This window comes from Protopterus annectens, chromosome 6.part1, assembly GCF_019279795.1.
Source record: "Protopterus annectens isolate FY-2018-M chromosome 6.part1, PAN1.0, whole genome shotgun sequence".
NCBI lineage: Eukaryota > Metazoa > Chordata > Ceratodontiformes > Protopteridae > Protopterus > Protopterus annectens.
The window spans coordinates 26,796,601-26,816,958 of NC_056738.1; the positions used below are offsets into that span (position 1 = coordinate 26,796,601).

Here is a 20,358-nt window from a genome sequence, read left to right on the forward strand (position 1 = left end):
TCTTTTGGGGGGAGGGGGGAGAGAAGTTTGCATTGAACCTGTCTGCCAGGACATTGGCGATGTCTGTGGGTTCAGTGTATTTTTTGTCATTTAGAATCAACTCAGAACAAGTCTGGGAGTTGCATCCCAGGTTTCTAACATAACTGAAAAAAGCCTTATGATTGTCTTTGGTGTCCTGTGCAATTTTTCTCTTGAAGCTGGCCTTGGAGGATTTTATGAGGGATCGTAATTTTTTGCTAGTACTGATCAGAGATGCCTTCCCTATTAGGGATTTTGCTCTAATATGTAGTAGCTTCCTCCTTCTGTTGTACAGTTTATTTATGGCAGGAGCCCACCAGACTGGACGCCTGCCTTTGGATGTTTGGGTCTTGGTTTTGTTTGGGATAGCATGATCCATGGATTCCTGGAGATGTCCGTAGAATGCATTTATATAGGGTTCTGCAGTTTGGGTGGTAGTTTCCACTGGCCCTGGGGACTTAAAGGATTCCACTTCGGTTTTGAGAAGTGAGAAGTTCACTTTTGAGAAGTTTTTCACTGTGGTTTTCTGGGCTGGGGGTGGGGTCGGGATGTGGACATCCAGTGAAATTAATTTATGGTCTGATCTTACCAATGAGGGATATACTTCTGGTGTGGAGCATAGAGTCCCCATGTTGGTAATGATCAGGTCTAGTATGTTGTCCCCTCTTGTGGGAGTGGTGACTAGTTGTTCCATAGCATCTGAGTTTATAATTTCCAGGAATCTTTGGGCTAAGGTGCTGGGGCTTGAGTAGTGCTTCCAGTCAATGTTTGGGTAGTTGAAGTCGCCCAATATAATGGTGTTCGGAGAGATCTTCATGTTCTCCAATGTTTTCAGGAAAGCTGAATGGGATTCCTGTCTTTGAGAGGGTGGTCTGTAGGATGCTATAAACTGAAAAGCAGTCTTGCCCACTGTTAGTTGCACATGGATGGTCTCCGATACTTCGTGCAATGCCACTAACCTGGAGGTGTGGATATCCTTGACAAACATAGAAACTCCCCCTCCTTTTGTGGTTCGGTCCGGGTTTTGGGGCCGAAAGCATGATATGAGGTATAGCCTGGTGGTGCTGGGGTGCTCTCTGGAGCCTTGAACCAGGTTTCTGTCACTGCACAGATATCGATGTTCTCCAAACTGAGGAGAGCTTCGAGTGCGTGCATCTTGAGGTTAAGACTTCTGACATTTAGCAGCATTACCCTTAGTTTCTTGTTCCTTGTGCTGTCTATGGGGGTGGGTTTGACTTTTGAGCCTTGCCTAAAAAAGGCACTATGGGGGTGGCAAGAGCCTTTGCCAATATCCGAAAGCCCAGTGGTGACAGGTGCAAGCCGTCCCTAGCGAAGCAACGTGGCTTGTCGAGCATGTCATCCCAGGCTGACAGACACTGGATCCCCTTTGAATGACACCAAAATTTTAGCCAATTGTTAAAATTCATCATTTTGTCTTTGTACTGTGGCATCATTCTAGGTGAGGGTAAGATGCTGCTCAAGGTCAGGGTCATACCAGCCTGGGCTACATGATCAGAGAGCTCCTCTATGTCTCTTTCAATGTAGTCCAGGGAGGTACATCTCAGGTCATTCACACCAGCATGTACAATGACTGAGTCATATTTGTATTTGCTTTGGAGTGACCTGAGTGCTTGCGTTATGTGTCGGATCCTAGCACCCACCAGGCAGCTCACTGTGACCTTCTCTTTATTCAGCCTGTTGAGCGGGACGTCAGTGTGTCTGACAATAGAGTCACCTATAACAAGAGTATCAGGTGTGTTATTCAGCCTTAAGGGCTGTGGCTGCTTGGCACACTGACTTTGTGGGTTATGTGTTGTGTGTGTTTTGTTTTGAGGTAGCGTTTGCTTGGATGTCTGCTTTGGAGGTCTCTGTTGCTTAGGTAGATTTTTATTTAGAGTCTCCGAGTATGTTTTTGTGTATTTATGTGTTTGGTTTGCCTCTCAACTGTCCTTAATCCCTCCTAAAACTGGCAACTTTTTACACTTAATGACAATTAGATTTATAGACTTATTTTACTTCAGAAAATGTATATTAATTCACGCTCATTTTTTGTTAGTCTCAGATTAATTTTTCTCGTAGTTTAAAACTGTCCATGTCTTTTATTTCAAGATTTGTCCCCGATTCTGTTGAGATTTATCGCTGATGGACTGAGAGATATGCAGTTTTATTTTTATTTATTATTTTATTTAAAATTTATTTATTTTTGCTGGGGGGGGTGACACTCCAGCAGAATCAAGTTAGGCATCTTCTGAATTTGACACGCCAAGCCCTAAAAGGTTTGCCATCACTGACTTAGGGCAAGGAAAAACAAACCAGCCAACAAGGTAGTGGATGAAGTCCCTACAGATCTATAGACACCTGGATTTAAGGTGAAGCTGTGAATTCTTCCTAGCTCTACCAAACTGCCAACTCCCTCTGTAAAACAACCCCTTCAACACAAACACTGAAAGATGGAAACATTACAGAAATAAGCAATGAGATGAAAAACAACAGGGTCTCCTACACAGGCCAAAGGTTGAACAGTCGTGTCTTAGACTGTGGCGTAACAGCCAATATTATGACCTACACAGTAAGATCAAGGTAATTTTAATAAAGAAAGCACAACGATCCACAGGAGAAAGAAGAGTCAATTTTTCCAGAGGGCTGCAACATCAGGTTATCGACCGCCAGAAGGTAATGAATGCTACAAAAACTTGTTAGAAGCTTCAACTCTCATTGAATTGTTAGCAAACTAAGTGCTTGGTACAGTCACTGCATAAAGACAGTTTTATGCTGTACTAAATAAAGGCTGTAATTACCAACTGCTATTACCAAGACTGAGTGAAAGAGGGCTTACTGCTTCATTCAATGAAGAGACAGTGGAACGGAACAACTGCAAGCCCCCATGGGAACTGATGGTGCTCTTATCTGGTGCCTCCATTGCCCCACTGACAAACAATGCAAAGGGGAGAAATTGGCCAAATTAAGGATAAACTGATGAGAAGATATGGCAAAGTAAGCCAAATGTGACATGGCTCAGATCTGTAAGCACCTGCAGATCAGGTGACCAGAACTAACACCATAACCTTGAACCCAAAGACAATTAAGTGCCTCAGCAACAGTCAAAAATAATAACCCAGTACTTGACTCTTAAAGAAATGTTGCAGATCCTAAGTGTTGACAATCCACCCAATAAAACCACATCAAAGAAACAAAGCTAAACAGTCACAAAACAGCACCCTTTTTCCAGCCAACAGCCACAGTCAAAGTAGAGAATGTTGTGAAGCAGCTGGCTAGCAAGTTAGACACACAGGGACTTGTGTAACATCTGCCAAAAGGATCTGCAGAGATACAGATGATGTATGTGGTGCAGCACCAGGCATGACAATGGCTCCCTTAGAAGTGCAATCAGCCCAACTTCTGTAGTCCACATATCAATAACATAACAGCAAATTGCAGACACTAGGATTATATAGCTCTTGCCTAATGTAAATAGCCTTTTTCCATTTCATAGTTAAGAGCTATGCTAGCTGCCCTTGCAGGCCATTTTAAGCCTAGCTCATCCCCCTGTCAAAGGAGGGAATCAAGCACAGTCTTCTATGATGTAATGACTATCGCAACCCCCAACCTCAAACTTTAGCCTGCAACACCTGGTATTCCAAGTTGTTCTCACAAAGTACTAAAACAGGCCCGACCCTGCTTAACTTCTGAGATCAGACAATATTGAGTGCATTCATGGTGGTACAGCTGTAGGCCATGTTCTTAGATTGCTGTGGTTGAAGTGCATCAGTTTTACTCAACACTCAAGATTAGTCTGGTCTTTCATATATTTAGTTTTTGTCTTAACAAGTGGGACTCAGCACTCTGTTCATGATTAACACAAAACTTCCAGAAAAAAAGGTACCACCTGTTTCGTGGTTCTCTCCACCCCAGCTGATATATCTCATCAGCAGCTTCATTTCCTTTTCTGTGCAAAACAAATCACCACTTCTGATGTTAGTGAAGCAAAGATCAAAATGCTTCACTGAGTCAAACGATGCACCCACTTAGCAAAGACGTCTTTAAGGACCTAGTCCTGAGGTGCTAATAAGTTGTTCCCTGTGGCAATCAATAAATAATTGAGCACACAAGGTCAGCATTGTAAGTCTATGCAAACATTTTTACCTTAGCCATGTCTGTGCAGCACGGTCTACAAAACAAAAATTGACGTCAGTATTAAACTACTTTAAACAAAGCCCTCCATCTTCCAATTTTCCACAGCTGACTTTACAGACAGGCCTAACGACATCAGCAGCTCAGCTTTTCCTTTCAATATTCAATTAAAATGCCAACCAAACCTCACTATGGAATGCTAATAAAAGTCAAAAGGGGTCACACTGAAATAATGTACTAACTAGGCAGACATCTTTGAGAATTTGGGTCTGAGGTGGTAAAGTGGTAATGTCAACATACACAAGGAAACGCCAACATGTGCAGTGGAGTCCTTATACATGCACTCAGAATCTCAGTTATCCATGCTCTTATTATATCTCCCTCCTACAATAAGAGGAAAGTAAAAAAGTCACCATGCAGTGTTGTCCACTAAAATATACCTGCTTGTTGCGTTAACTTTATAGGGTGTCTGCGGTGATGCAGCAGTTAGTGTTGTCAGTTCACAGCAGGAGGTTCTCCGGTTTGATTCTCGGCTGGGGTGCCTTCTGTGTAGAGTCTGCATGTCCTCTCTGTGGTCACTTGGGTTTTCTCTGGGTGCTCTAGTTTCCTCCCACACTCCAAAGACAAGAGATAGGTGGACTGGACACCAAGCTTCCTGTACGTGTGAGTAAGTGATACAAATGAATTATGACAGCAGGGCTAGCCACCTGGCGGTGTGAACCTTGGCTCGAGATTATTGTCACTGTTGAAGTGACACCCCGACCCTATGTGCAAAATGGGAAAAAGGGATTGAAGATGGATGGAACAAACAAGAATAAGCAAAAAGAGCCCTCAGAAAACCACAGTTCTCTACAACTGATTTTTTCAGACAGGGATAACTCTACTCATCATTAGCTCAGTTTCCACTCATGTGCACCATCAAGTTGCTAAAGTTAATGAAAACAAAGTAGTACAGTTGTGCAAAATCTTAACATAACAGTATAGGCCATTTTCTTCTTTGTTGCAGTATTCTTTACACAAGGGATCTCTTACCAAGGACAGCCCAATGACCCTCTAGTGCAACAAAGCCTTTAGGTCTTAGAGGCGCGGTCCATTGCATGCATGCTCCCCATGCAAGGCACACAGCATTAAGGTGACGCATGAATGCAAACAACCAGAAGTGAAATTCCTCAGGAGGAACACAATACCACCAGGGGAAAAAAAGGGATCATATACATCCAAAAGGAAAAAGGGCAGAAAAAAAGGAATGACGACCCCTTAGCCAAAATAACAAAAATAAAGGGCAAGAGCTAGAATAGAAGGGGAAGGAGAGAGGGACTGAATATTGCAACAGTGAACAGGACATCTAATGTTATGGTAAGACTTTACTCAACTGTATTATGTCCTTTTATATCACTGTTACAGTATTGTTTACACAAAGGAGAGTACACGAGCTAAGAAGCCTGGGAGGAGGAGGAAGGCACAGAAAAGCCCCCTGCAAACCCATGCAGGACAGCCGTGGCAAAACCTGCCATGACACTGGAAATAACACCCAACTTGTAATGTTTAGTGAAAGTATGAACAGCGGACCAAGTAGCAGCCTCAAGGATGGATTGGTATCCAAACCCTTGAAAAAGGCACCATAGATGGAAACCATCCTAGTAGAGAATGTGCCTTTACAAATGAAGATACACATTTCCCATGAAGAGAACAAAAGGAAATGGACTTTGATCCAGGAGGAGAAGGTTTGCTTAGCAACAGACAAACTCAAAGTACTGGGATGAAAAGTAAAATGTTGTATAAAATCTTACCATACTATTAAGTGGCCTTTTCTTTGTTACAGTCTTCTTTACATGAGGGAGACTGCCTGCCAAGCAATCCGATGTCGGCCAGCATACAAAAGTTTTTAGTGCCTGATGTGCATGTTACTTTGCACATAGTCTATCTGATGTAGGCTATAAAAGTGATGCACGCATGCACCATCCTCGGAACTGAGTGCCCCAGGGAGAACACTTGAGTAATAGGTATGAGGCTAGGTACATCCAAGGAAGAAAAACTGCAAGGGGATGGAGGGTGGGATAGAATACTGCAGCACAGGAGGACATCTAACATTATGGTAAGATTTTACAGAACTAAACTATGTCCTACTCTGCTGTTGCAGTTTTCTTTACATGAGGAAGAATGCAAAAGCTCATGAGAATGAGAGGCAGGGGTAGGGGCAGAGCAGCTTTCCAGGAAGCCATAGAGAATGGCCCTAGTGAACCCTGCCCTGGATTTAGAAATGTTGTCCCATTTGTGAATGCTTGGTGAAGATATGGACTGAAGACCAAGTAGCTGCCTCCAGAATGGAATGTGTGTCCAATCCTTTAAAGAAGGTGCCAGATGAGGCAATGGTTCTGGAAGAACAAGCCCTAACTGAGGAGGGGAGGCTCTTTCTATGGTATTCATAGCAGAAGGCGATAACCTTGGAAATCTAGTTGAAAATAGTCTGCTTGGTGACTGGGAGTCCTAGGACTTTAGGGTGAAAGGAAACAGCTGGTCCGATTTCCTGATGCTCTTGTCCAGATAAAATCCAAGCTGTCTGCTTACATCCAAAGTGTGCAGAATGTCCTGCAAAAGTTTGGAGAGAAGGGAAAAAAAGTAAGAAGGTGGATTGCGTGGTTGACTGATAACTCGTTAAACACCTTAAGCATAAAGGAGGGGTTGGTGTGGACAGAAACCCTGTCCTTGTGGAAAACTAATAAGGGAGGGGAAGCCATAAAGACCTGGAGTTTAAAAACCTTTCTGGCAGATGTGATTGCAGGAAGAAAGGTAGTAATTCAGGAGCAAATGTTTAGAGAAACAGAAGGTGCTGGCTCAAAGGGAGCCAGGATCAATTTTTCCAAAACAAAGTTAAGGCCCCAGGAAGACAGAGGTGGTCTCCTGGTGGTGGTGGTGGGGGATCTCATTTGAAGGATGCCTTTCAGGAATGGTTTGGCCTCTCATTTTGAAGCTAGGGGAGGTGAGAGGGGCAGACAGGCAGAGATAGCTGACATGTACTTTTTCTGAAGAATATGTTGGTCCAGCATCCAGCAACTCAGACAGGTATGATAGGACTGTGGGGACATCCACTGTTAGTGGGTCCAACTTACGAAAGACACCACAATGAAAATCTTTTCCATTTGAATAAATAAGGATTTCCTTGTATTGGGTTTCCTGGCCTCCTGCAGTAACCCGAACACGTCCTCTGAAAAAAGGTGCTCAAAAGGAATTAAAACCATAGATCACCCACAGTGTCACCTGCAGAGTTGACAAGCAGGGTGAATGAGGGTTCCCTTGTGTTGAGAGTAGGTCCACTCTATGGGGTAAGTTGTGGTGATGACCCTTGGCTAAATGCGGGAGTAAGGGGAACCAATGCCATCTTAGCCAAAAAGGGGTCACCGTCAAGATTTTCAGTCTGTCCTGCCAAACATTCAGAAGGACTCTTGGAATGAGAGGCAGGAGTGGGAATGTATATAGGCACATCCCTCCCCATGAAAAACTGAGGGTGTCCACCTTCCACACCAGAGGGCCTGGGTCTCTGGCACAAAATTGAGAAAGTTGTCTGTTCATGCGTGAGGCAAAGAGATCCACTTGTGCAATAACCCACTGGTGGACAAAGTCCAAAAGCACATCCCTGTGAAGCATCCATTTGTGGGGTTATGTTTTGGATCTGCTGAGCATGTTTGCCAAAACATTCATGTTGGAGGAATGCATACTGCCTGAAGGGGTGTCTGCAATTTGATCACCAGCTCCCACACTTGTAGGGTTAGCCTGCACAGAAGGTAAGACCTGCCCCCCACCATTTGTTTACATACCAGAGCACTGTCATGTTGTCTGTGGGAACTTTTAAAGAGCCTTGTAGTGAAGAGAGCCTGAAACGCCTGAAGTGCCAAGAGTAGTGCCCTCATTTCTTTTATGCTAATGTGATCTTTTCTTTGAGAGGGCTGCCTTGTGCTTTCATGTCACCGAAGGCTGCTCCCCAGCCTGTGTCTGTCTGAACTGTCTGTGTGCATTTCCTGTACTGGAGGAAGGGAATGAAATGGGAAGCCTGGGAAGAAGGAGTCTGGAACTTAAGAGGGTGTGTGTGCTGTATCCATACTGATTTCAGGAACCATTTCCATTTCCTCGTGTGCATTTTTGCCTGAGGGAGCATCAGGATGGTTGAGGCCATAAAGCCCAGGGTCCTGAGAAAGCTCCTGGTAGAAATATGGGAGACAGAAATGAGGCTTTGAAAGTGATGAGCTCCTGGGGCTTCTGGGCGGGGAGGGAAACCTTCATGAAGTTTGTTTGAATCCTGCATCCCAGGAAAATGTGGTCCTGTGATGGGATGAGGTACGATTTTTTTGGTAATTTATAGTGAATGCCAGGGAAAGAAGGATGCAGATTTCACAGAAAAGAAGATCGTCCAAGTATGAAAATATTTGGATGCCCAGCAGTCTGCAGAATGCCACCACTGGTGCTAAGCACTTTGTGAAAACCCTTGGGATGGTAGAAAGTCCAAATGGCAAGGCAGAAAACTGAAAGTGTCCAGAGCTACAGAGAATATTTGATATTAAATGCAGCTGGGTTGAATAGGAATAAGATAGTCTTTATTGCCTCAGTCAGCATAAAGGATGCCTATGTAAGCACAGGAGAATTGAGGTTTGTAAGGTGAGCATCCTGAATGAAGGTACCTTCAGGAAGGTGTTTAGGAAGCAGCAGTCCAAGATGGGTCTCCAAGAGCCTTCCTTCTTTGCTACGAAGAACAACCTGGAATAGAAGCCCCTTCATCTTTGATGGGCAGGGATACATTGGATGGTGCTTTGGTCCAGAATATTTTGTAGCACTGGTGGGAACAGTGGTAGTTCTTTGGGTGGTTGTAGCAACTCCCACACCATAAAGTATCCATTTTGTAAGACGGAAGGCACCCAAGAACTTTCAGTAATGTTTTCCCAAGCAGGACTTGAAAGAGAGGTGAAAGGAAAGGAGAGGGGCAGTGTGGTCCAGGTAGTCAGATGGACCCTGGTCCATCTAGAAAGGGCAGTTTTGGAGGTGGGGTTTGTTGAGGAGTCCTTATGGACTGTTGCCTCTTTCCAGATCTCTTGGTCTTGGGTTGAGCTGGTCTGGATTGCCTACTGACAAAGGCTGGTTTACAGGGATAAAATCCTCAGGAAATTTTGGGACAGGAGATATTAGAAAGTTAGGTCTTTCATCTCCTTCCCCTTCTCTTGCAAGGTTCTGAAAAGTTCAGCAGCTGGAATGCCAAATAGGACATTATTGTCCAGGGGAGCATCCATCAATTTGGATTTGATATCCTCTGGTAAATGTTGTGGTCTTAGCCATGCAAATCTCTTAAGGACAGACCCAGAGACAGCTGCCCTAGCAGAAGCCCCAGTGGCATCACAACTACATTTGTTTGGGTGCCTGGTGACCTGGGAGGTAGTAGCCAGCAGGAATTTAGCTAGTTTTATTCTTGGATTCAGGCAGGTCAGAAATTTAGACAACTGTGACAAGAGTTCTGAGTATTTTGTCATAATGGTTTGGTAGTGAATTGCCCTAAATGCAAGGGTGGCAGACGTATACACTTTCTTGCCTAGTCTCTCCAAATGGCTGTCCTTGTCAAAAGGTAGCAGGAAATTAAAGGGAAGAAGCCTTAAGGGTTTGTCAGAGGACACAGTGATGACTGATGAGTCAGCTGAGGGTTCTCTGAATAAATAACTTACAGTCTGCAGGCACCTTATAAAAATCTTGCAGGAGGTTGTGAGTCAGGAGTCTTGTCAGACAATGCAAAAGCACCTAAGAAGGGAAGAAGGAAATGGGGAATAGCTGAGGGACTGATAGTCCACTTGCAGAGGTCATAGTAACCTTTTTGGACATCAGTACCTTCCCCAGTTGAAGAGCTTTTGCATCCTAATCCAAGTATCACTAAAGGTAATGTCTAAAGGAGAATCAGTCCCATTAGAATATTTCTGTGGGGAGGCATACTCTAGTGGTGAAGGGATCTGGGTTGAATAAGCAATCATCTTCAGAAGAGGTTTCTTCTCTTACCCTCTTTTGAGGGAGAGCAGGCCAGGAGGATGTAGGTACTGTAAACCCTGGGGGGGGGACAGTATGAGACACATGAGCATTGCACTTTGGGAGAAAGCTTGCCAATCCTCTTCAGGAATGGAAGCAAGGGAGATACATTTAGTCTTCTGTTTCTTTTTACTGGGAATATCCATTCTGTGGAGTGACGGTGGCCCAGACATAGGCCTACACTCAAGATCTGAATCTACCTCCTCCCAAACAATATGGTCAGAATCCCTTGAAGGATTTCAGAAATAAGGGATTTCCCTTGGACATCCAATGTGGATGCCTACTGTACCTCAGACGATGTGCTGCTATCCTGTTCCAAAGAGACCTCCATTACAGGTCTGGCCTGTGGTTCAGACAATGGCTTTGAATGAATCTCTGGACTACTGATAGTCTCAAGAGAGACGTCTGGCCCTGGAGGTGCAGCAGAGGATTCTGGCCTAGATTTCTTGGCCTTCCTCTTCAGTAACGACTCTGCATCTGAGCCCGAGGTACCCTCCATCCTTTTGGTGAGGAGGATCAGTCACTGACTTAGATACATGTTCAGTGAATTAAGCCTATCCCATAAGGTTTTTGGGATGAACTGGCTGTATGGTCGTGGGAAGGCCCAAGACAGAAAAGGCATTGTTGGTGGTTGTCCTTATGTGTAATCTGATGTCCACATTGGCATTTGCCTTTCTTGGATGACATTAAACTTTAGACAATCAAAAGCAAGAAAAGGATTCCCCAACTGAGCACTTATCTTGAGAGCTGAAGTTTCTTCAATGATCAGGCCGTATGTATGAGAAACGCATTCTGTCTGGTAGCAAAGAGGTTCTGAGGATGGTGCGTGCATATGTCACTTTACACCTACTTCCAATAAACTACGTGCAATGTACCAAACACCCTAGTCACTAAAAACTTTTGTACATTGGCCGATGTTGGGTTTCTCAGCAGGCAATCTCCCTCATGTAAAGAATACTGTAAAAGCAGAATAGGACATTCAGAAATCCAGGAGGAGATGGTTTGCTTAGAAACAGCCAAATTCTAAATAAAAAACAAAAACAAAACACGCACAAAACTGCTCAGACTTGCAAACTACCTTTGTTTAAATACCAGAGCTGTCTATGCAAAATCTAAGGTTTGAAGAACCTTCTCAATGGCAGACTGCAGAGAAGGAAAAAAGGAAGATGAACAGACTGAATTAAGAGACAACTTACTGGCCAGCTTGGGCATAAAAGATGGTTTCAGGGAGATGAACAGGAGGAAAAGCCTTGACAGGCTGAAGTAACAGCCAAATGAAGAACAGTCTTCCAAGTACAATGCTGCAAGGAAGCTGAAAAAGCAGGCTGAAAAGGAGCCTGGATCAAATTTACAAGTACAAAACTGAGGTTCCCAAGGTGGCAGACTAGGCTTTTTGGGAAGCCTGATATGAAGGATGCCTTTAAGAAACTGTTTGACCTCAGATAGGCCAGAGGAGGATTCAAGGACAAACTAGCACAAATTACTGATAGGCGAGATTTAACTGAAGAATATGCCACCCCAGGAAGGAGAGGATCGGGCACACAAAACCAAAGGAACCTCCATGGATAAGGCACCAGACAGAAAATCTTTTCCATTTGGACATGTATAGTTTTCTGCTAGTGGGCTTCCTGGCCTTCTGCAGAACCCAGAGCATGTCCTCTGAAAACAGACAATGAAAAGGAATAAAAACCGTAACACCCACAGTGTCATTTGAAAAGTGGACGGGTGAGGATGGATAAGAGATGCCTTGTATTGTGTGAGAAGATTCATCTTGTGACTGCCCCTGGGCATGTGAGAAAAAAAAGGTAGAGCCAATGTTGTCTGGATCAAAGGGGAGTCACCAGCAAGATTTTGGAAGAGTCTTGCCTGATACTGTGCAGAACTCATGGCAGAGGAAGAGGACAAAGGCTTACAGAAACATTCCCTCCTAAGGAAGAGACTACGTGTCCACTTTGCAAGTCAGAGGATTTGGGACTCAAACAGAATAGAGGAAGTTGTCTGTTTAGGAGGCAGCAAAAACCTCTACCCAGGAAATATCCCACCAATGGACTATATCCAGGAACACATCTCCATGAAGCATCCATTTGTGAGCCTGTGTTCTGGACCTGCTCAAAGAGTCTGCCACTAGATTGTGCTCTGAGGGAATGTAAACCGCCTGAAGAGTAACTTGATAGCAAGATCTCAGACCAGAAAAGCTGGTCTGCAAAGGAAACAAGACCTCATGTCCTGCCCCCCACCCCCAACTGCTGACATACCACTATACAGTAGCATTGTCTGTGAAGAGTGAGGGGCTCAGGATGAAAAACAGAGTGAAAAGCACAGCCAGAAGCAAAGTTAGTCTGTTTTACACTGATATGGTGTGACCTCTGATGAGGAGGCTTGAGACCCTGGAGTTTTAGGGGATTGCAAAAAGCTCCCCATCCTAAGTCAGAAGGAATACATGAATTGAGAGAGAGTTCATGAATCCACCACTGACGCTAGAGTTTGACACAAGGAAGAAAAGGAGCAGGAAACTTCACGGGGTGGTAAAGTTGGAGACACATTGATCTGAGGTACCACTGAAATTTCCTCATATAGAGCCTGGTGATAAGAACATGGGAATAGTAGAGGCCATAAAGCTGAGAACCCTGGAAAATTCTCTGGCCATGAGAGAGGACAGAGGAAGGAGAGACTGGAAAAAAGTTGTCAGAGACAGATCCTTTGAAGTAAGGAGAGATGCCAGCATGGAAACTGAAGCCTGCACCAGAGGAAAACATGATCTTGGGAAGGCTTCAAGACTCTTTTCTGCAGGTTTATGGTGAATCCGTGTGTGTAAAAGACAAATGGTAAACTGGAGATCCTGCAATGGGCACAGATTACAAGTTGCCAAGTAAATCACAAATCACAAGTATTAAGAACAGAGTCATCCAGGCTTAAGTACACCCTTTAGAGACAGATGAATGCATACCATCGCTTTTTTCAGTTGCATTGTTTGTGTGTACAAGTGCCTGTATATAATTAACTGTGATTATGTATTTATTAGTCCGATATAAGCAATACGAAGTAACATTTTTTGAAAAACTTAGATTTTTAAATATACTTGTTTTTTTAGATTTATTTATAGATAAAGGTATACATATATAACTTTAAATGCATATGATTATCAATTATGTTTAACATATATAGCTAAAGATATGATGCATGTAACAGAAGAGTCTCTTCAGGAAGCTCTTGCAGTGAAAGATTTGTGTGTGAGCTTGTACTTTCATTAAAGATTCATCTAAGATCTCCAAGTTAATGTGAAGACTGGCCTCTGTAGGAGACTCCACATCTTGGACTATCCCTTCCAATATAATGCACCCCCCCCATCCTAATATGGAAGGGACCATGGTCAATGCGGCCTGTGGAGTCAAAATACTAGAGAGACATCCTCCCTGATGGACAGGGATAGTTAACCACCAGTGAATGTGCTCCATGCAAATGGGAGATTGATCGGGCAGGACATAAGTTGTCAACTAAATGACCACTGCAATGAGTGTCTGTTGAAGCACAGATGTAAAATATGGCTAGAGGGACTAATGTAATAAAAGCAGCCATGAAGCCCAGAAGACATAGAACCAACTTCGCCACTTGATTTTTGCAAGACAGGACCTGCTGGGCTTGTAGCTAAAGAGGAGATCAGAGACTGGAGGAGCTTCGGAATAAGTGTTATCAAAAAAGGGCTCTGATAAATTTCAGAGACTGGACTGGTTGTAGAGAAGACTTTGATGATCTGTTATCCCCAGGGTGACACAGTTGGAGCAGTAATGCCTGACATAGATTAGCAGATTACTGGATGAATAATTATGAGTCAGACTTCCAGATAAGGAAACACCTGGAACCCCTGCAGTTGTAGATGAACTGTTACTACTGCCAGGTATTTGGTAAATCCTGAACAGATAATGAATAGCTCCCAACTGGAAGCTAAGTCACTTCCTGGAGTGCCTGTCCATTTTGATGTAATAATATTTATTCTGAAGATCTATGCAGCACATCCAACCATCTTTCTTCAGCAGTGGAAGGATCAGCAACCAAGACCATCCAGACTTTTAGTTGAACAAATTTGTTCAACAGAGTTAAATCCAAAACTGGTCATACGTCCACATTTTCTCTCTAACACTAAAGAAATTAGCATAATTCCAGATCCTCTTTGGTCTGTTCGGATCTCTTGGATAACTTTTCTTTAGAAGCTTCTCTATTTCTGAAGCTGCAAATTCCTATTACAAGGGTAGAATGTTGAGAATTTTCTTCAGAGGACTGGAAGCACTGAGTTTGAACTAGGCACTGGCAGCTATCCTCCGCACCTACTTGTCTTGACTATTGGCTGTCCAGGCCATTGAGTGCAAAGACAAGCATCCCTCAACTGCCTCCTGAGTAGGGCAGTCAGGTAACCTCTCAGGAGTGCTGATAGTTCCTTCTCTGAGAAACCCTAAGCCCTGATTTTGTGGACCACCTCTGCCTCTCTGGCAATGTCCATTGTTGCAGTTTCCTCACCACCACAGGAAGCTTACACTCCAAAAAGTGTCAAATCGAAAACAGAGACTTTCAGAACGACTTTCTCTTCCTTAATATCATTTCTTAAGGTCCTCTGGATAGTACATAACTTGATTCCTATGGTAGATAGGTATTTTATGCCTATTAGCTTTTGGTAATGGTTTCTTTAACTTTCAGAGCAAAACCAGTTGATTTTCCTTTATCTTCTTGAATCTCCTTTATCAAATCTCTTTGAAAACGTGAAATTTGCTAGGTAGTCAAGTGCTCTCATTGAGAGAGAAGGTGTACACCCACTTCACAAACCTGTCCAGGGGATAAGATTCTCTACTTGGCAGATAGACAGAAGAGCTCTCCTCTGCAAGTTCCTTTTTGGTGACTGGTGCCACCACTATGGAATCCACTGCCTGGCTCTTGCTCCAATGCAAATGTTCCTTTGGAGTCAGAAAAAACTTGTCTGGCTTCTTGGGATGGGTTCAACTGTGTCAGGTCCCTTCCTTGCCCTACACATAATACGGTCTACCATCTCACCAGCAGGGGGGATACCAACCAAGTAGTAGACGAGCCAGAACTAAAAGCCTTGAAGATAACCAGTTCCTCAGAAGGTGCTTGGGAAGATCAACCTCTTTCCATTTAATGATAAAGGATCTCTCCAAAAAATGATGTCCTCAAGAGGGGGGTCTGGGGCAACCTTCCCCCTCATCAAAATCTGCATCAGTGGTTGGAGATTCCCAGGCAGAATCCAAATGCTTCTTACACTTGCATTTTCTAGGATTAACATCCCACCCACTCAAATGTCAAACCCACAACATCTCCAGAGAGCTTCTCAGTCGGGTAAGAGACCTCAGGGAGAAGCCTGACCTTGGAAGGCATCCGGCTCTGGTCTGAGGCAGTTGCCAGAGCTGACCTGCCCATCACCAAAGTCTGAAAGAGAAGAAAAATATCTGAAGATCTCTGATTCATTCCTAACCTGATGGAGTAGATGCCAACATCACGGCTCCAGGAGTCAAACAGCCCTACACGTTCAGAGCAGAATTCGATAGAGAATGTACATTGGTCAGCACTTGCCATAAGTGTAGAGGTTAATGTGTATTCACTGTTGCAGTCCTGACTTGTGGGATCTCCTGCTATGTAAGCCCCTGACCAGCCCAACTACAAGAGTAAAAATCCCCCTCCTCCCCCTCAGGCTGGTGGACATCCAACTCTACACAAGTATTCCTGGGTAAATAGTGAGACACCAGACTCCAAATCTTAAGTTTTGTCTTGTCCTCTAGAATGTAGGAGTGCCCAGGATAAACAAGTTTGCAAGACAAACTAGGCCAGGCAGGGCAACACCCGGGGGGGGGGGGTTCCACTGTCTTGGGAAGAAGACAGAAGCAGACTACTATTGTAGGCAAAGGGGAAAGGAGTGAGGTAAAGAAGAAAGCAACAGTGAGTACACTCGAACATCTACATTTATGGTAAGTGTACACAACTGTACTATGTTTTGTGTTTCATTTTTGCAGTCCTGACTTGTGGGATGGTTCCTAAAGCTGAGTTGAGGATGTAAGGAAGATTATGCAGAGGAGAGGATGCCCCGCATGATGGCAATGGCATATCATGCTCTAGACCTGGAAAAGGCTGACAAGTGGTAGTGTTTGACTAATGTATGCAGAGTTGACCAGGAAGCAGCTTTTTAAAAGATTTTGGGAGGGACTCCCTTTAGGGAGGCAGAAGAGGTAGCAGTGGCCCTTCTACAATGAGTCCTGACAGCTTCAGGTGACTTTTTATCATGATGGCTGTAGCAAAAGGAAATACAGTGAGATATCCACTTGGAAAGTCTGTATGGAAACTGGCTTTCCTTCAGAGCCAGTGGCAAAGGACACAAGAGTTGGTCTGATTTTCTGAAAGATTTAGTTCTGTTAAGATGGTAGCAGAGCTGTCTATACACATCCAAAGAATGAAGGATTCTCTCCCCTTGACTGAGGAAGAAGGTGAGCAGGTGTATGGCTTTATTCAAGATGCATCCACGACTACCTTGGGCATAAACGATGGGTTAGTCCTAAGGGATACTCTGTCTTTGTGAATACAAGAAATGGTTCCACTGCTATGAGCGTGTGCACAGCTGAAATACCCTCCTAGCATGAGGTGATAGCCAGTAAAATGGCAGTCTTCCAAGTTAAAAATTTTAGGGCAGCAGAAGCTGCCGGTTCAAAGAGGGGTAGGGTCATTTTGTCCCCCTCTTCTAGTCCCATGGAGGTGTGAGTTGCGTCTTGAGGAGGGTCTGATGTGGAGCACTCCCCTAAGGAATTGTTTCAGCAGGGAATGTGAAAAGATAGGAGAACAGAGATGTGGGCTGAAATGGTGGAGCCATGAATTTTGACAGAAAAGGATAGGCCTTTGTTAACCACGGTAGCCAGGTAATCTAAACTGGCAGAGACTTTGGCTGATTTAAGATAGAGGCCTTTCTGCTAACACCAGATGAATGTTTTCTACTTAAGTACCATCTCCTAGTACTAGGCCTTCTGGCCTCTCAGAATATCTTGAACTTGTTTGTTTAGGGGCATGCTCGGAGGTGGATGCTGGGGGATTATACAGGCTGAGTCAGCAGATTGGAATGCACAAACCTCCCCTTGTTCCGAGTCAGAAGGTCCACTTAGAGGCAAGTACTATGGATTTTCATAGGTTAAACTTGGCAGCAGAGGATACTGGTGTTGCTTGGGCCTGTCTGGAGCTATCAGAATGACCCTTGGGCCTTCTTCCCTGATTTTTAGGAGGGCCTTAGGAAGAAGAGACTGGGGGGGGGGGTATCATAAAGGAAAAGATGGGTCCAAAGTTAGAAGAAAGTATCAGTCTTCCGGGCTATGAGTAGTTTGTTCATGGAACAGAATCTTTTTAAGTTGAGCATTTTCTTTGGTGGCAAAGAGGTCTATCTGGGGGGGGGGGGGTTCCCCCATTTCTGGACTATGCTGAGAAACATCTCCCCAATGCAGATGCCATTTCTGTGAATTCATCAAGTTCCCGCTAAAGTGACCTGCTAGTGTTCTGAACCCCTGGGAGGTATTGTGCCATGAGGTGCAACCCCCAGAGTGTGAGCTGTCTCCCAGATCTCCACAGCTAGTTAACAGACAGGCTAACAGTGAGTGCCTCCTTGTTTATGTGCCACACGACAGTGAGCCATGTTTTGACTAGCAGGACCCCTGGTGTCAATTCTTCTTTGAAAACCACTAGGCCCTTTTCAACTGCCATCAGTTCTTTCCACTTTACATGCTTGTCTCGGACCTGAATTTCCCATTTGCCTTAGGAATGAAGGTGTTGGAAATGAGACCCCCCCCCCAGGCTGTTTGAGAAGCATCTGTGGTTAAGGTTTGACCCTGAGGGGTGAACCTGAAGGGGAGACTCAGGTTCTGGGCACAAGCCTGTGCCCACCATGCAAATTTCTACTTGAGACAAGAGATAAGCTGAATTTATTTCAACAAGGATTATGTGCTGGCACCACAGATTCTTCAGGTAGCAGTTGAGGTTCTTCATGTGTAGCCTGGCCAGAGGGATCATGAGGATACAAGATACCAAGTATCCTAATGCTCTGAGGAATTCCCTGGCTGAGAGGCATTGTCTCTGCATGATGTTTTGAAGTAATGAGTCAAAAAGGAGACATTCTGGAGGAAGAAAGGCCTTTTGAAGGGAAAAATCCAGAAGAGCCCTCAGGGAAACTATCCTGGTGGATGGGTCTGTGTTGGATTTGCATAGGTTCATGGTGAACCCCAAGGAGGGGAGGAGATTTTGAATAAAATGCTAAATCCCTGAGGAGCTTTGACATACTTGTGGCTTGAATAAGGCTGTCATCTAATAGAATAAGTTTGGACCCTTCTTGTTCTGCAGAAGTTGTTCACAGGGGCTAAGCAGTTTGTGAAAACCCTGGGAGCACTAGACAAACCAGGCAGTGCAGAGACTTGAAAGTGACTGGTATCTGTTCTGAACCATAAAAAGCTTCTGCAGGACTTCTTTACGGGAATGTGCAAGCAAGCATCTTTTAGTTCCAGGGTGACCATTAAGGCCGGGCAGCTATCATGGGTAGAAGCTTTTGAAGAATCTTCATTTTGAATTTTGGAACCAGCAGGGATTGATTGAGGGCAGAGACATCTAGAATAGGGTATCAAGAGCCTTCCTTTCTGGAAACCAGAAAAAAAGCCTGAAATAAACCTCCTTTCCTTTTTGGAGTTCTGGGATTGGTTCCTCTTTGCCCTGTGAGCACAAATTGAGAATTTGAGAAATGGCCTCTCTGACTTTGTGGAATATTTGGAAAACCTGGGTATCGTAATGGCTTTTAAAGTAAGTCTGTAACCATATGAGATAATAATCAGAACCCACTTGTCTGAAGTGATGAGGGACAAATTTTCTTTGAACACGGATAGTCTTCCTCCTCCTCCTTTTTAAGAAAGAGGTGGGGGCAAGGGGAGGGGAATGAAAAGGTCATTGCTGCTATCTGCAGGACCCTGTAGCCCAGAACTCCCCTGCTTGGGGGTTTCTTAAGACCACTGCCTGGGCCTTTGTGATTGATGCTGCCTTTGAGGTCTTTCCTTCTGGGGTTCCCTTTGCCTGCTTATTGACCAATAGGGAAAGGACCAGTGTTTAGTGGGAAAATTCCAACTAAATATAGGAGGAAGTCTTTAACAGAGTGCATAGACTTTGCTTTATGTATCTTTCTAAGCATGGCCTCAGCTTTTGGCCCAAAGAGGAAGTCTTTGTCCAGGGGTGTATCCAGACGGTCAGACTTGACATGGTCTGGAAGGGTCTGCTCCCTAAGCCCAGCATGCCTTCTAATGACAGAACTAGAGACTGAAGCTTGGCTGGAGGCCTCCATAGCATTATAGCCACAGTGTAAAGACTGTCTAGCTACCTGGCAGCTACAATGGCAAAGGCCTAACAGTTACTTGAAAATGTTCTTGTCCTCCAAAATAGTATGTTGGTATTTGATCATATGAAACTGGCAGTTAATGTACCCTCGTGGCTAGGGTAGCAGGAGTATAAACTTTTACCAAATGTATCAAGGGCCCTGTTTTCTTTGTCAGCAGGTAAAGGATTTTTGAAGAGCTAGCCCTTGCTCCTTTGGGTCCTGGAGTGACAACTTCTGGATCAGCAGGATTCTTGAAGAGGTATTTATGCGAGTTCAGCACACTGTACAACCTGTCTGGTTTTTGAGGGGCTGGAGGATGAGAATCTGGATTCAAGAAGAATCCATAAAAATATCCTCTACAAACTCCAACACAGGAGGGATAGGCAAAGGTTTGTGTTCTGGGAGGTCAAGAAACTCCCTAATCCTCTTTTTTGATTATAGGTATTCTGGACCAACCACTGGAAAATGTTCCCTCATAGCATGGAGAGTTCCCACAAAGGTAATGTCTTCAGGAGGAAAAGCTGAAGCCAGATTTTCTTCAGAATCTCAATCTTCAAAGTCAGAAAGGGTCCCTCCTCAAAGACAGATTGTTTCTGGTCAGAATCAACAGGCTCAGAGAAAAACTACAGGGGTAGGATCCTTTTTCCTTTTCCCTGAGGAAGACTCCAAAGGCCAGGTATTGTATTGCTGATATCTCTGTCCATGGGAGCTGGAAAGCCTAAGCATAGGGCCTGAGGAAGAACCCTTCAAGGCAGCTCTGGCCTTGGGCC

General features: G+C 44.3%; 1 non-coding gene across 1 annotated transcript; it reads right to left on the reverse strand.

Moving 5' to 3' along the window:
* Positions 1–4,973: 4,973 nt before the first annotated feature.
* Positions 4,974–5,047, reverse strand: LOC122805713. Its single transcript, XR_006365421.1, has one exon. It is a non-coding gene; the product is annotated as a small nucleolar RNA R38 (small nucleolar RNA).
* Between the last annotated feature and the right edge of the window lie 15,311 nt (positions 5,048–20,358).